The sequence below is a fragment of the Pinus tabuliformis genome, chromosome 7, assembly GCF_031772625.1.
Source record: "Pinus tabuliformis cultivar Carrire ecotype Pingquan chromosome 7, CPIR1, whole genome shotgun sequence".
Lineage (NCBI taxonomy): Eukaryota > Viridiplantae > Streptophyta > Pinopsida > Pinales > Pinaceae > Pinus > Pinus tabuliformis.
The window spans coordinates 867221200-867237622 of NC_142293.1; the positions used below are offsets into that span (position 1 = coordinate 867221200).

General features: G+C 34.5%; 2 pseudogenes; both read left to right on the forward strand.

The window, feature by feature from the left end:
• Positions 1 to 11667: 11667 nt before the first annotated feature.
• LOC149250380 (pectate lyase 1 pseudogene) lies at positions 11668 to 13511 on the forward strand (annotated as a pseudogene).
• Positions 13512 to 13554: 43 nt separating this feature from the next.
• On the forward strand, positions 13555 to 14572 carry LOC149250381 (pectate lyase 1 pseudogene; annotated as a pseudogene).
• The last annotated feature ends 1851 nt before the right edge of the window (positions 14573 to 16423 follow it).

Here is a 16423-nt window from a genome sequence, read left to right on the forward strand (position 1 = left end):
ATTTTCTATAAGTTAGACTACACCATTATTAAACATTATATGTTAATGAGATTGTCTTCAGCATTAATCACATTATGAAGATTTGGTCAACATTAGGAACTCTCTAGTGTGGCCAAATCTTAACAATGTGATTAAAATGAAAGACAATCTCATTATCATTATGAATCACAAAAGTCTAATATGTAGAGAAAATATTATATGTCTTAATTATAATGAGTATTTGACTATGTTTGTAACTAAAAGACTAGATGTTAATTATTATATAATAATTAATGGATTATATTATATAATAAAGATTAAAGAATTATAACATAATATGTTATATTATATAACTTGCTAAGAGTAAATAACCAATTATATTATATTATATATTATAATTAGTTAATAGTATTTTTTAAATATTAATCATTTTATATTTTATATGACAACTCTTTTTTTGGTGGGGAACTCCTCGTAATTAAATGTTAATCATTGTTTGTTAATTTGAAGAAATTGAGTACCTATGGGTTTTTGATGGTGCTGAATTCTTTTATGTATTCAAAAAAGTATTTTAAATAACAAAAAATCATATTTGTTATTGAAATTGTATCCCCGGTAAGAAAAGTTATTTTGTCTATAAGTTAAGCTATGCCTATTTAATAAATTGGATAATTATGATTAAAAAATAATTAATTTATTAAATATTATATATTTTAATTAAAATAAATATGTTGACTTCATTTCACTAAATGATTTTATTTTCTTATTATATAATAATTGATGTATTATATAATATACTCTAATACAGATTAAATAATTATAATAATATGATATATTATATAATTTTTTAATCAGAAATAATCAATTACATATATATATATATATAACAATGAGATAATAGTATTTTTTATAATTAATAAGTTATAAGATATAATGTATCAAATTATAATTAAATATTTTTGTTTATTTATTTTTATGCTGAGAGTAATTGATAATGAGTTGTTTGTTTGAACATATATTCACATGATGTGATGAAAAGTAGGTTAGCTTAATTTCTAGTTTGTATATTCATATTTATACATGTGAAAAACTCACAATATTTTTTACTAATAACCATTATACAAGAAATACTTTACAATTTACCCATTCAATAACTATTTTATATTCTATACACTAACTACTTTATATATGATTTTTTTTTCCCGTAGAAAAAATCGTAATTTTATTCATATGAAGACAATTACATTTTGTAGATGCTTAAGCATATGCAGATGACTGTCCCTGTATACACAAGCGAACAGAGATTACAAAATAATAAAACAATAAATGTCGGCGGGCCTATGCTTTCCTGCCCTTCTTCTTCTCCACCCTTCGCCAGCCATCAGAGTTGGAGTTGGGAGCAATGATAGCCAGCTGATTTTCCATTGTATTTATTAGTTTTTCCTTGTCAGATTCCGAGCCTTCAGATCCATGAGTTCGTTTGATGCCGCTTGCTTCCAACTGTATTTCTTGTTGTTGTTTCATATTGTCAGGCCCCAATTGTGTGTCTGGGGCATTTGCTTCCTGTGTATATTTCTGTTCCATTTGTGTGTCAGGTTTTGATTGGTTCCCTGTAGGTTCTGTCTGCATATCCTCTTTTTCCCTCCAATTGGTGTGGTGCCATCCTTTCAGCTTTTTTTGTTGTTTCTTGTTCTCTTTGGGGTCCTTCTTTCCCAGTGCGCAGGTGTTTTGAAGATGCCCTGTTTGCATGCATATTATGCACCTGAATGTTGTATTTTCATAATCAAGCGGTTGTATCCTCTGTGTATTATTATAGTTCAGCGTAATGTGATCACGTAGCCCCAGACTTAGATCCACTTCTACACATATTCTAGCATAGGTGAATATTCCTTGGTTAACTCTTTCACCATCTATTTTAAGGAATTTCCCCAAAGAATTTCCAATGGCTGATAAAACTTTGTAGTGCCAGAAGTGGAGAGGGAGGTTGTGAAGCCTCACCCAAACAGGAACTGTTGATACTTTCATGGTATTTGCATCAAATTTGGGGAACCAGGGGTGGTTAAGAGGCCAGCCTTGCCCCAGAACCAAGGCCCCTGATTGATAATATTGTCACGTTCTTGTTCTGTTGTAAAACTAACTATGAAAAAACCCTTTGAGCATAGGTGAATTTCACAGTCAGATGTCCATGTTGAGAAGATCCAGTGATGCAGTGCATCTGATTTTGGCCAGAACCCATTAAATCTACATATAACAACATGTGTGGCTAGATGAGTGTGTAGATTAGTTACCTCCGGCAAAGTTACTTGGATCGTTGGAGATTCCAGTGTTTGTTCCACAATATAGGGACCTGGTAGCACTGGTGCTGATGCTGGTTTGGGTTGAATGTTTTCCCCTTTACCTTTCACTGCATCCTTGAAGGAGCCTGTATTCTTTGAGCTGGATCCAGAGCATCCACCTCTCAGACGAAGTTTTATGGTGATTGTTGAATCTGTGGTTATATTGTATTCCTGGAGGGTGTAGTGGTCCTATAGGCTGCGCCCTTGTAGATCAGATTTTGCCCTTGTTCAGGGATGCCAAGAAGGGTTTGTATTCTGTTCCGTAGTTCTAGGATACTACTACCCCTCCATAATCTCAAGCAGTAAGTTGTTCCTTCCGGTGCTTTCAAAAGGAGCTGTGTGAAGTCTGCTTCTCTGGGGTTTGAGCCCTTCTGAGGTTGCTGCCTGACGGTTGCATGTCCATAGATCTGGGTTCTTTCAAGGTTCCCTGTTCTTCTGGGCATCTGATCTGGTGATTTGATGACAGATCTGGGCAACTGATAACCTGCCGTGGATGGGTTTCCCGATCCAGTTCTTTGCATTGACCCTGCAAATGCATCTTGGGCAAGATTGGGTATGTAGAAAGGTAAAAACGAAGTTGCCCTTAACACAGTAACAGTACCTTGTAAATTGCATGCTCTGTCTTCATCTGCGTTCAGGGTTCTCTCCCTCCACACGGCCGCATCATAGGTTTGGAATCGCAGGTCTGTGCTGATCTCTTGTCTGTTCTTCTTGACGGCTGCCGTGTATGTAGGTTCAAAAGGGTCTGCTCCTCTCAGCAGTCGTCGGCTTCCATCGTCATTTCGGGTCGCTTCTCGAGGGAGATGTCCAGAGCCCTCGCTGCTACCAGATATCATAAAACCATATAGATTGTGAGGCCGCTTGGGCGCAGAGACTAGGGCCACAGCTGCGAAACAGGTCTGGGAATCCGCCATTCTCTCAGCGGTTTTTTTCCGCTTTATATATGATATTTATATATTGATATATTATATAGTTAATTATGCTATGGTAACACTTAAAAAAAAAGTAGTTAAATAACTTTGTTATGATTTGAATTAATTTAGGTTATTTATTTTTTCTCATATGTATATGTTTAAAGAGTTACCTTTTCATATGTATTATTTCATTACATTTTATCTGTACCATTGATGTTTTCACTTTCATATATATGGTCTAAATGGTAGTTAATGTACTATTGATGTTTTCCCTTTCATATATATGGTCTAAACGGTAGTTAATGTTTGAAGTAGAACTTGACACAAGTGTATTCAAATATATCGACCAACCACCCAACTTTGCATGGATTACTTTGAAAGAGTATTTTGTCATTATTAGGATAAGAAGTACATAATAAAATTACAAATAATCCAACTTTTCATATTGATATTTGTCATTTCATATATATGGTTTAAAGGGTGGTTAATGTTTGAAGTGGAACTTGACACAAGTGTATTCAAATATATCGACCAACCACCCAACTCTACATAGATAGTATTACTTTGAAAGAGTATTTTATCATTATTATGATAAGAAGTACATAATAAAATTACAAATAATAATTATATGTAATATATAATATATATAATAAAGTATTACTTTGAAAAAATATATGGTCATTATTATGGTCATTATTATGGCAAGATGTATATATAATTATATCAAAAAAATAAAATTACATATAATAATTATATTTTATATAATGTATACAATAAAAAATGTATAATAGAGTAATATATATAATAAATAAATTCTATATAATTTATATAATAAAAAGTGTATAATAAAGTAATATATAGAATAAATAAACGTAATAATTATTATTGAAAATTTTATAAAATATAACTTAATTGGTTTGTGTGATGTTTATTTCTTTTTAGGTTTGGAGTTAGAATTTTATGATAAGGAGTTGAAGGTCGAAATCAATTATAAAAATAACATATGTCAAGCCTAAGGTACTGAGAAACAAGAAATAGACCAATTGAGCTATCCACTGGGGCTTAGTAGACAATGATTAATATTTATATAAAATAAAAAAATATTGAATATTTAATTATTGACATTAACTATTATGATTATATAAAAGAAAATCTTATAGAACTGGAGGGTAAGAGTCATTTATGGACATTAACTAAATATTATGATTATAAAAGGCATAGTTTAACTTATAAACCAAATAGAATTTTCCACTAGAATCCAGTAAAACAATTTCATGAAATAATGTGATTTTTTGTTGTTGAAAATGCATTTTTGAATGCATAAATAGATTTATCGCCCTGAAAAACCTGTCTATGGCACTCAATATCTATAGATTAAATTACTTAAATTAGAGTTTTTAAAAATCTCTGATAAACCTTTGGCAGATTTTGGTTACAATTAACTAGAAAAATTGTCATGAAAAATGGCATTTTCTTTATAAGTTAAACTACATGGGAGAAACGAAGTGGCTAGGTTTTCCATAGTGAGCAGAGTTCGATTGTAATGGAGAATGGTAGGGGAGGGAGCTGGGCTCCCTCCTACAAAGATGTAGTGGCCATCAGAAGTAAATCACCACCTATAAATAGTGAAGACGATATGAACTACAGAAACAGGGACAATGAAAAGGAAACAAATGGGACCAGAACAAAAGAAAATAGCAGCACAAGGGACAAAGAGGAAGAAGATAAAATTTTGGGTTCAAGGGACAAGAAACAAAAAGTACCCTAAAACCAAAAGCAGAAATCACTCCTTGAGTAATATTAAATGATCCTGCTCTGCGGGAGCACAGGGAACATATGGGAACCTACGCCATTATCTGTAAATTCATGGGACTATGGCCCATTGAAAAGGCTTTACAGACGTGGATCAAGTATCATTGGAAGCCCAAAGGAAGCATTGACCTACATCTTGGGTCAAAAGGATTCTTCACAATAGTGTTCTCTAACATTGAAGATAAAGACAGAATATTCAAAGGAGGACCCTATTTTTTTGCTGTTGCAAGTATCTATATGAGACCTTGGAAAATGAAAGTTCTTTGTCCCAGAAAGGGAGACTTTCTCTTCGGTTCCTTTGTGGGTAAGGCTCTACTCTATACCTCTTGATTATTGGCAAACAGAACCGTTAGCTGCCATTGGCAATAAACTAGGACGCTATGTCAAAGCTTCTGAAGTCGTAAGAAGGGGAAAATATACATCCTTTGCTAGGATCTGTGTGGAAATGGATCTATCAGGAGCACTTCTGGATGAAGTGATCCTGGAAGTTTTTGATGAGGAGTGGGTGCAGACAGTAGACTATGAACTTCAGATGCCGAAGATGCCACGAACATGGGCATTTTTTAAGAGACTGCCCTCTCAGCAAAGAAGATAACAAAGAAAAAATTAATATATCGAAGGACACCGAAAGCTTTTAGAAAGTGGCTAGTAGGGGAAGGGCGGGAATGGATCAAAGCAACAACATACTAAGGGGAAAAAGGGTAGTAAGAATGAGTTTCAAGTGCTAGAAGAGCCTGAAGAAATCATAAGAAAGAATCAATATCAAGAGGAAGATGCTAAAGAAAAAGGAAAAAAAAAAAGAGGACACAAATCATTCTTCAGACATTGACTCCCAAAAAGAAGCGAGGAGAAGTGAAATAGAAATGGAAATGGACCAGGAAATGACCCAAAGTGAAATAGATCTGGAAGATCATGAACTACAAGAAATACTCGACATGGAAAACCTAGATCTGGAAGGATTCCTGATGCAAGGAACCAAAGGAGGAATAAATTCTCTGCCTCAAGAAGATTGCAATAGAATACAACAATTGTTCTTATGGAAAACATAGGAATGAGGACTGGAGAAAGGTAAAAACATCCAGAAACAGGAGAATAGATGGGTTAAAACAATGAAACTAATTCCAGGATTAGCCACCAGAAATCCAGGGAAGAAGAGAGGCAGAAAAAAGGAAAATGAGTTCTTGATGGAGTGTGGAAAGCTAATGATAGATTTGGGTAAGATGAAAGATCTAACCAAATACTCCTTTACAAATCTTTAATTATGAAGTTCATATCCTGGAATATCTGAGGTCTAGGTAGTAAAAGAAAACAAAGAATGCTAAGTAACATAATGAAACTAGCAATGCCGGACATAATCTTCATTCAAGAAACGAAATGCTCCATTCAGAAAATAAAACAAATCCATAACAAATGGCTCAGTAAATTTGAGTTTCTAGAAGTCAAATCAAAGAACACAGCGGGAGGCATACTCACTCTTTGGAACCCCCAAAAAGTCAACATTGTAGATGCAGAGGCAATGAAAAATTACTTATCAGCTATCATTCAACCAATGGGGATGTCTGAGACCTTCCTAGTTACGAATGTCTGTGGTCCTCAGAGAATAGATGAGAAGCTTAGATTTTTGAACTCCCTGGTAGGTCTCAGAAGCAGACATAAATAAATCCCTTGGGTCATTGTAGGAGACTTTAACATGATTAAATCTCTTTCGGAAAAAAAGGGAGGCACCAGAATCCTCAGTAGAGATTCAGTAGGATTCCATTCTTTCACAAAAGACATGAAAATCGTTGACTCTGAAATGCATAACGGTATTTTTACTTGGAACAAGAAAAGTGGAGGTAATGCTCACGTTGCCTCCAAGATAGACAGATTTTTGATCTTCGAGAATCTGATGCTCACAAATTCAGAAATATCTGCAAGTATTCTCCCATTTGGAGGCTCAGACCACTAGCCGATTCAATTAGAAATTAAGGGAATTAATGCTGCCAGAAACAAACCCTTCAGATTTGAGAATATATGGCTCTCTCACCCAGATTTCATCAGCAACATTGAAAAATGGTGGTCCGAAGATCTACAGGTTTGGGACAGATGGTGGGAGAAACGAAGCGGCTAGGTTTTCCACAACGAGCAGAGTTCGATTCTAATGGAGAATGGCAGGGGAGGGAGATCGGCTCCCTCCTACAAAGATGTAGTGGCTAGCAGAAGTAAATCACCACTTGGAAATAGTGAAGACGGTATGAACTACAGAAACATGGACAATGAAAAGGAAACAAATGGGACCAGAACAAAAGAAAATAACAACACAAAGGAGAAAGAGGAATAAGGCAAAATTCTGGGTTCAAGAGACAAGAAACAAAAAGGACCCTACAAACCAAAAGCAGAAATCACTCCTCGAATAATATTAAATGATCCTGATCTGCAGGAGTACAGGGAACATATGGGAACCTATGCCATTATCTGTAAATTCATGGGACTATGGCCCACTGAAAAGGCTTTACAGACGTGGATCAAGTATCATTGGAAGCCCAAAGGAAGCATTGACCTACATCTTGGGTCAAAAGGATTCTTCACAATAGTGTTCTCTAACATTGAAGATAAAGACAGAATATTCGAAGGAGGACCCTAGTTTTTGCTGCTACAGTTCTCTATATGAGACCTTGGAAAATGAATTTTGTCCCAGAAAGGGAGACTTTCTTTTCGGTTCCTATGTCGGTAAGGCTCTACTGTCTACCTCTTGATTATTGGCAAATGGAATCGTTGGCTCCCATTGGCAATAAACTAGGATGCTATGTCAAATATTTTGAAGCCACAAGAAGGGGAAAATATACCTCCTTTGCTAGGATCTGTGTGGAAATGGATCTATCAGGAGCACTTCCGGATGAAGTGATCCTGGAAGTTTTTGATGAGGAGTGGGTGCAGACAGTAGACTATGAACATATCCCCTTCAGATGCCAAAGATGCCACGAACATGGGCATCTGTTAAGAGACTACCCTCTCAGCAATGAAGATAACAAAGAAAAACTTAATACATCGAAGGACACTGAAAGCTTTTAGAAAGTGGCTAGTAGAGGAAGGGGGGGGAAAGGGATGAAAGCAAAAACATACTAGGGGGAAAAAGGGTAGTCAGAATAAGTTTCAACTGCTAGAAGAGCCTGAAGAAATCACAAGAAAGAATCAATATCAGGAGGAAGATGCTAAAGAAAAAGGCAAAAAAAAGAGGACACAAATCATTCTCTGGACATTAACTCCCAAAAAGAAGCCAGGAGAAGTGAAACAAAAATGGAAATGGACCAGGAAATGACCCAAAGTGAAACAGATCTGGAAGATCACGAACTACAAGAAATACTCAACAAGGAAAACCTAGATCTGGAAGGATTCCTGATGCAAGGAACCAAAGGAGGAATAGATTCTCTACCTCAAGAAGATTGCAACAGAATACAACAGTTGTTCTTATGGAAAAAACAGGAAAAAAGACTGGAGAAAGGTAAAAACATCCACAAACAGGAGAACAAAGGGGTGAAAACAATGAAACTAATTCCAGGATTAGCCACCAAAAATCTAGGGAAGAAGAGAGGCAAGAAAAAACAAAATGAGCTCCTGAGGAGTGTGGAAAGCTAATGATAGATTCAGGTAATATGAAAGATCTAAGCAGTTACTCCTTTACAAATCTTTAATTATGAAGTTCATATCCTGGAATATCAGAGGTCTAGTTAGTAAAAGAAAACCAAGAATGCTAAGTAACAGGATGAAAGTAGCAATGTCAGACGTAATCTTCATTCAAGAAACAAAATGCTTCATTCAGAAAATAAACAAAGTCCATAACTAATGGCTCAGTAAATTTGAGTTTCTAGAAGTCAAAGCAGAGAACACAGTGGGAGGCATACTCACTCTTTGGAACCCCCAAAAAGTCAACATTGTAGATGCGGAGGCAAGGAGAAATTACTTATTAGCTATCATTCAACCAATGGGGATGTCTGAGACCTTCCTGGTTATGAATGTTTGTGGTCCTCAGAGAATAGATAAGAAGCTTAGATTTATGAACTCCCTGGTAGCTCTCAAAAGGAGACATAAAGAAATCCCTTGGTCATTGGAGGAGTCTTTAACATGATTAAATCTCTTTTGAAAAAAAGGAGGCACCAGAATCCTGAGTAGAGATTCAGTAGGATTCCATTCTTTCAGAGAGGACATGAAAATGGTTGACTCTGAAACGAATAATGGTCTTTTTACTTGAAACAACAAAAGAGGAGGTAATGCTCAGGTTGCCTCCAAGTTAGATAGATTTTTGATCTCCAAGAATTTGATGCTCACAAATTCAGAAATATCTGCAAGTGTTCTCCCATTTGGAGGCTCAAAGCACTGGCCGATTCAATTAGAAATTAAGGGAATTGATGCTCCCAGAAATAGACCCTTCAGATTTGAGAATATCTGGCTCTCCCACCTAGATTTCATCAGCAACATTGAAAAATGGTGGTTCGAAGATCTACAGGTTCAGGGCTCCAAAATGTTTCTCCTCCATAAAAGACTAAAACACATAAAAATCAAACTCAAAGAATGGAACAAGAAGGATTTTGGTAACATTTTCGTAAACAAGAAATCAGTAGAGATCAAAATGCAGGAACTAAATCAAGCAATGATCAAAGATGGTTTTGATAAAACCAAAAGTGAACAAGCTGAAAAACACAACCTTGACTGGGATAATTTATGCAAACAGGAGGAAATCTTTTGGAGACAAAAGTCAAGAGTTTAGTGGCTCAAAGAAGGTGAACGAAACACTCATTTTTTCCACCGTTCCACCATAGCCAATAGAATGCACAATAGAATTTCCTCAATATTGAATGAATATGGGAAGCTTCATACCTCTCACAAAAATATTGAAGCTGTGATGGTTCAACATTTCAGAGGCATCACAAATGAAAATAATCTGGACAGAGACCAACACATCAAGGAAATTATAAAGAATATTCCCAGGATGGTGACTAGAGAAGATAAATTTAACCTGGATAAACCAATAATCGAAGCAGAGGTCAGTACGATGATCAAATATATGCAGAATGGCAAAGCTCCAGGTCTAGATGGTTTTAATGTGGAATTTTTCAAGGCCTGCTGGAATGTTGTCAAACAAGATATTTTGGATGTGGTAGAGGACTCCAGAAGAAGCAGATCCATTTTGAAAGCCCTCAATACCTCCTTCATCTCCCTGATCCCCTAACAGGAGTTAGCCCTGACTCCTGATAAGTTCAGACCCATTGCTTTATGCAATGTTGTTTACAAAATTATTTCCAAGATCTTTGCCAACATACTCAAACCTCTTCTTCCTTCGTTGATTTCTAGGGAATAGTCTGGTTATGTGGAAGTAAGGCAAATCCTGGATAATATTATTCAGGCCCACGAGGTTGTTCACTCTCTCACTAGTAAAAAGCAGAAGTGGAAAAAGATTAATGTTAAGAAAGTTGCATTGTCCCTAGCATCATCCCATCTATTAATATTCATATGCTAATTTAACAACCCTTAACTACATGCTAACACAAAATAATTAATATTTAATTACGAGGAGTATTTACTTCTTTGAGTTGTTTTATTGTGCCATTTTTTGAACAATTTTCCGGTTTATTTTAATCTAGGAGAGATTCATTGAAAGTACATGTTTGATTAGTGAACTCTATAAAATCGAAGCACCCCAAATATTTTTTAAATTGCTAGATCTATATATTTAGTAAAAAAACAAGTTTAAACAACACAAATCAAGGATTTTTAGATTGTTGAATTTATATATGTAATCAAAAAACCAGTTTAGACAATACAAATGAAGATTTCACCACAAAATATGTCACAGAATTCTAGCTAAAAGTCTAGGAGTAACTCCAAAAAATGCACTTCAAAAAATTATTATGTGAAATGAAAAACAATTAACATAATTTATTTACAGCATTAATTACCATGAATACAGTATATAAAATACTAAGATGATGGACCATGTTAGGACACGAGATGGCCACTATGGGAGGTAAAAGTTATCATATGAAGTGTAAAATGATTAACATTTAGTTAGGGAATTAATTACCACTACGAGATGGCCACTATAGGAGGTAAAAGTTGTCATATGAAGTGTAAAATGATTAACATTTAGTTAGGGCATTAATTACGATGAGATATAGAAAGTAAAAATTGTGCTATGAAGTGTAAAATGATTAAATTTAGTTAGGGTATTAATTACCATTACAAAATATAAGAAGTAAAAGTTAGAGCATTAATTACCATAATGAAATATAAGAAGTAAAAATTGTCGTATGAAGTGTAAAATGATTAACATTTGGTTAGGGCATTAATTACTCTCACGAGATAGCCACTATAGGAGGTAAAAGTTGTAGCATAAAATGTAAAATAATTAACATTTAGTTAAGGCATTAATTACCATGACGAGACGAATAACAGATACTGAGATCGGGTGGCCATGTTATGACATGGGATGGCAACTATATAAGTTAAGTTTCAGATACAATGGCAAGCAAAGCAAGTTTTGCATAAACTCACATGCAATCTGATTGCATAAAGTTCCATCTATCATCAAATATTTCGCCGTATTGCCAATACTAGGCACATCCATGCATCCTAGGAATTTAACTCCTGATATGGCCATAGCTGGAGCAGCATGGATGTTATTAGGTCTGATTTCGGTGTTGTTGCAAGCCTCCCTGTCTTTTTCTGCAAGCAGCAGGTCCAACGCCATTGACAACTGCTGGAGAAGAGATGCAAATTGGGCGCAGAATCGAATGAAGTTGGCAGATTGTGCTGTGGGCTTCGGAAGCGCCGCCAATGGAGGAAAAGGAGGGCAGATCTACACCGTCACCACCCCTGATGACAATCCCACAAATCCGTTGCCCGGTAGTTTGAGATATGGAGTGACCCGCAAGAATCCACTGTGGATTGTTTTTGCTAAAGATATGAACATAAAGCTTCAGATGCCCCTCTCTGTTGCAAGCCACAAGACTATTGATGGAAGAGGGGCCAATGTTGAGATCAGTAATGGATAAGCAATTAATCTATTTTATTTGTCATCAAATTCTATATTCTAGAAATCTACAATACTACATATTCTATAGCGATAGTGATTATTCTTTCATTGTATGAACGCATGCAGGTAATGCTTTTAGGCCACAGCGATGACTATGCAGGTGATAAAAACATGAAGGTAACCGTTACCTACAACCACTTTGGACCAGGTGTCATGCAGAGGATGCCAAGGTAAGTTCATCGCACTAAGACTATCCCAGCTTGAAAATACATTAAAACCAGAGAGCAACGACTGCGTTGAGGAACATCCCCTTCTTAGTTGTTGGAATGGTTAGGACGGTTTTGTGTTTTGATTGATTTGTGTTTTCAAAGGGCAAAGAACAGTAGGTTATTGCCAACTGATTAGTTAATGGCATGTAAATTTGATCCAAACAAACAGATTAGTCCAAATAGTTAAAAGATTCACCATGTTTTAAAAGATGCATGCATTTTTTTTCCTCTAGGAAAAAACTTGGATTTTAGTATTAGAAAATAAAATCACTTTTTGCAGATACATGTTTAGTATATTTTAGTGGATGAGTTTAAAATTTGGCGGAAACCCATCAGAAATCTATTTAGAATGAATATTTAGGTTTATTATTTAATTTATTCGAAAAGTTAGGATGAATATTTAGGTTTATTATTTAATTTATTCGAAAAGTACAATCACAAATAATGTGATGATATTGAAAAAACACATAAGTGTTGTTTTAGTTTTTTTATATATAAAGATGTAAAAGTTTATGATAATATTCATGGAATCTAGCATTTACGAGTGTCCAGAAATTTCCGAGTAGTGGGTGTGAACTTCTCTGTATAAATGCTAAATAGTGAACATATTAAAAGAACATTTTTAAGCCAACTGTCTCAGTCTCACTTTACTCAAGCAATCCCATTGATAACCAACCTCAAGTCTTCGAAAACTTACCAAGAAAACAATTTTTGGAAAGCAATTAAAATTTCAAACCCATTAATTTTGAGAAGTTATTTGATATCGCTCACTCAATGCACGCAATTCTCTCGTTAACATATCAGTCAATAATCGTGCAGGTGTAGATATGGATACGTGCACGTCGCCAATAACAACTATGAAGGGTGGGGAATATATGCAATTGGAGGAAGCATGCATCCCACCATCAGAAGTGAAGGAAACCGATTCGTGGCCCCAAACGACCAGAATCTGAAGCAGGTGACACGGCGTGAAGCTTGTAACGCTGCTTCTTCTTGTCTCGGTGGATGGTTGTGGGAGTCAGTGGGTGATATGCTTGTCAATGGAGCATATTTTGTTCGATCTGGTAAGGGAAACACTTTTCCAATGTACGCGGGAAGCCAAGGATTTACAGTTAGTAGTGCGAGCTTAGTACCAGAGATCACTCGAGATGCAGGAGCTCTCGCCTGTATTCCCTCCAGGCCTTGTGTTTGAGGGCTATAAATATTATTGGATCGCACCTTGATTTTTGTTAACAATGGTGTATATAATTGGCCTAACAATTTTGGTGCTTGTGTTGGAGGGTACTAAATATTATTGTATGGACACATTTTGGTTTTTGTTAACAATAGTCTATATAAATGACCTAACAATTTTGTTGTTCACATTTTGCTAGTTTACCAATCTTTATTTTATATATGGCTATTTCAGTTCGTTTATATATTGCTGGTTTACCAATCTTTATTTTAAATATTGCTAGTTTACCATCCTCTAATTTATGAAATAACAATTTTATTTTTGTTCGTTGAAAGGGGAAATTGTTATGATATCTCATTATTCTTCTGAGTTATATATATGTTCCTGGTAACATTGTGATTGTTATTTGATAAGTAAACGGTTGTTGTTAATAGTTTTATTTTTCAAGGTCAAATTTATAAATTATTAATTTTATACGAAATCTAAATATAATTCACTGCGCCGATGTCCGTCGGATTCCCGACCGGAATCTGCGATTCGAATGTCCTTTGAAAACTTACGAGGAAAACATTTTTTTGAAAAGCAACTAAAATTTCAAACACATTAATTCTGAGAAGTTATTTGAATCTTCACACTGTCCAATTTTGATATCGCTCACTCAATGCACGCAATTCTCTCGCTAACATATCACTCAATAATCATGCAGGTGTAGATATGGATACGCGTATGTCGACAATAACAACTATGAAGGGTGGGGAATATATGCAATTGGAGGAAGCATGCATCCCACCATCAGAAGTGAAGGAAACCGATTCGTGGCCCCAAACGACCAGAATCTGAAGCAGGTGACACGGCGTGAAGCTTGTAACGCTGCTTCTTCTTGTCCCGGGGGATGGTTGTGGGAGTCAGTGGGTGATATGCTTGTGAATGGAGCATATTTTGTTCCATCTAGTAAGGGAAACACTTTTCCAATGTACGAGGGAAGCCAAGGATTTACAGTTAGTAGTGCGAGCTTAGTACCAGAGATCGCTCGAGATGCAGGAGCTCTGGTCTGTATTCCCTTCAAGCCTTGTGTTTGAGGGTTATAAATATTATTGGATCGCCACACCTTGATTTTTGTTAACAATGGTGTATATAAATGGCCTAACAATTTTGGTGCTTGCCTGGGAGGGTTTTTTTTGTTAACAATGGTGTATATAAATGGCCTAAACAATTTTGGTGCTGGCCTGGGAGGGTTCTAATTATTATTGTATGGACACACTTTTGTTTTTGTTAATAATAGTCTATATAAATGGCCTAACCATTTTGTTGTTCACATGTTGTTAGTTTACCAGATTTATATATGGCGATTTTACCATCTTCTAATTTATGAAATAACAATTTTATTTTTGTTCGTTTATATATTTCTGGTTTACCAATCTTTATTTTACATATTGCTAGTTTACCATCCTCTAATTTATAAAATAAAAATTTTATTTTTGTTGGTTAAAAGGGTAAATTGTTATGATATCGCATTATTCTTCTCAGTTATATATGTTCGTGGTAACATTGTGATTGTTATTTGATAAGTAAAAAATTGTTGTTAATAGTTTTATTTTTTAAGGTTAAATTTATAAATTATTAATTTTATGCTAAATCTAAATAAATATTAGAAAATTAGGCATAATAATAATATAAAAGTTTAATAAATTCTAAGAGTTTATTTTGTTAATGATGATGAAAAATTGTCATATAAAATATTGTTATTATAATAATAATATAATATTTATGCGATAATCAATGTAATAAACTATTAATGTAACCATATTATAGTTATTATTAATAATATTATTAACATTAATATTACTCTTATCAATTTTGTTTATAATGAAATGACTAATAATTAATATTTGTGTTATAACTTTAATTGATGTTATATAAATGTTAATGTTACCATTAATAAATTGTCAAAATATTATTTATTATGATCAATAACAATCTTATTAACCAATACAAAAGTGACCTAATATTATTGTAAAACTAAAATAATATTATTACATTTCTATTATACCTAAATTTAATATTAACAATATTAAATCTATGATTAGAGCTAATATTAATTTGAATATTTAAAAGTAAAATCTAATATCAAAACCTTAAATCTTAGATTATAATTATTACACCTAGAACTATTATCGTTAAATATTTTCTAAACCTAAACATAACATTAAATATAATTAATAAACCTAATATTCACATGGTCTATCAATCACAAATCTTAATAGTCACAATGTTTGAACCTCTATGGGTTCTGCCATAAATTCTCTTGTCAATTCAAATTTCTAAGTGGGAGAGTATTAGAGAAAAGCTAATGAGAATCCAGAAACCAAGAGCTAATAAACTCCTTGATGGTTTCTCCTTATTTTTATAATCACACCATAACCCTTCATCTTCCTAGTCTTTTTATAGAATCTTCCTAGGAATACCAACCATTACATCAAGGAAAAATAATATTTATTTAAGGAATGATAGGATTTCTCCCACCCCTCCTTGCACTTTTTCCTCCCTAGTAATGGTCTCCCCCCTACCCAGAACATCATCACTTTTTGGTTACCCTACTTCAATTCTAGAATTTTTATTAACGAAAATAAGCATTACATCATACAACAAAGTTTGACATCATAGCACCAATGCTAGCACCATAGCATTATATGTTCTTAATTACATTACAAAAAATGGGGTAATGAAAAGGGTGTCACAAACCCCTCGACCCCCTTTAAGGAACATCGTCCTTGGTGGTCTACTATATGTAGAACCATTCTATGTAGAAGAACGGATATGCCACTTTCATATCAGTAACATTTTCCATGTCTTTAGTTGCTTCTTCGATAATGCCTTAAATCTTTCACTGTCTAGTTACCTCTAGACCTCTTAGCATTCCACCAAATTAC